The sequence below is a fragment of the Lepisma saccharinum genome, chromosome 27, assembly GCF_977018435.1.
Source record: "Lepisma saccharinum chromosome 27, izLepSacc3.1, whole genome shotgun sequence".
NCBI classification, from domain to species: domain Eukaryota; kingdom Metazoa; phylum Arthropoda; class Insecta; order Zygentoma; family Lepismatidae; genus Lepisma; species Lepisma saccharinum.
The window spans coordinates 34653192-34654594 of NC_139255.1; the positions used below are offsets into that span (position 1 = coordinate 34653192).

Consider the following 1403-nt stretch of genomic DNA (forward strand, 5'->3'; position numbering starts at 1 on the left):
CGCTGGTCTGCAAAATTCAGTCCAGAATATACATTTGGATGTATTTGCAAAGTGTCACCCCCTTATGCCAAGCAAGTATCGGAAGAACGTAAAAGAGAGGATTAAATTTGGCTGTTGGTTTCAACTAGAGCACCTTGAATTTTCAACAGACGCTAGCACATGAGAAGCATAATCCATCCCTAAAGACGAGAAAATTATCTGCGGTGCCTCCACAACTTCTTTCTATTGAAGATTTTCCTGGGCATCTCTTGTATTGTTAGCGTCTCGTATATCTTTGGTACGAACAATAAAATGTTCTGTGAGGAGTTGACTTTGAGGTATTCAAATACCTGGTAGAACCAACTCTCTTATGTGGTTGGACTTTTAGGAATAAGGGTAAGCCCAGTCAGAAGATAGATACGAGGAATTGATGTTAGATTAAGCTACAAGTGTCAAGGAGGTGTCTATATACATCCTATCTAAGGTACAGAATTATGTTTATATCCTCTAACGATCATTTCTTCTCTCGTGTGAAAAAATCAGGTCCATCTTTACCAAGACGACGAGTTCTTTTATACGCCCTGTCGCTTAGGTACAGTGGAATCCATCTACATTGCAAGTTACCCTTTCTTGTTTTCAACCTTCCCTGCGCATCTTGCGTGTTTGTAATTTAGTGCGTGTATTAATGGAATGGCTGAACCCAAGTGGGGAACGTCCTGTACTCGTAAGCTTCGGGTTATTTGATTGATTTGGAAAGATGGAGAAATGATGCAGAAGTACAGCATAAATGTAATCTTACAAGTTTTATAATAACGTGTGGAATTTGTACATTACAAATAAAATATATTTCAAATAACTCTGTTAAGTTAAATAGATGATATCTTAAAAATAAAATAACAGGTATAATTGAAGTTTTTGCAATACGTCTAACGAACAAAGGTAATAAATTGAAAACAATGAGTAAATTTTATAAAGTAGTGGCAAAAATTATGAGATGACATGAAAAGGTATTAATAGATTTCACAAGTTCAATAAAACACTGAAGTGAAACGAAACTTCTCACGTTAAGAGGCTCAAAAATTGTCGTCTTACGAACTCGATATTTTCAAATTGAAAAACGGTAATATTTTTTTTAGAAACCAGCACCGTTCTGGAGGGAAACCACCACACATAGCAAGATCATGACTGCAGTTACATGCTTGTCACTGTTAACGCATACATTCATAGTAGTAATACGTATTTTTCGTACATGAACTTCCTTTGTATAGTGGTGGTAAACAGTGTGCCATCACAATGATTAGAGTTGAATTTGATAGTGCCTTTTTCCTTGCTATCCCGAGAAAAAGTCACCTGTCCCTTGTGGGGCTCGAACCCACGACCTTCGGATTAGAAGTCCAACGTGCTTTCCACTGCGCCAAAGGGAC

At 37.4% G+C, this 1403-nt stretch overlaps 1 non-coding gene across 1 annotated transcript; it reads right to left on the bottom strand.

Annotated features, from left to right (window-relative positions):
- Positions 1-1330: 1330 nt before the first annotated feature.
- On the bottom strand, positions 1331-1403 carry TRNAR-UCU (transfer RNA arginine (anticodon UCU)). The gene has a single exon. It is a non-coding gene; the product is annotated as a tRNA-Arg (tRNA).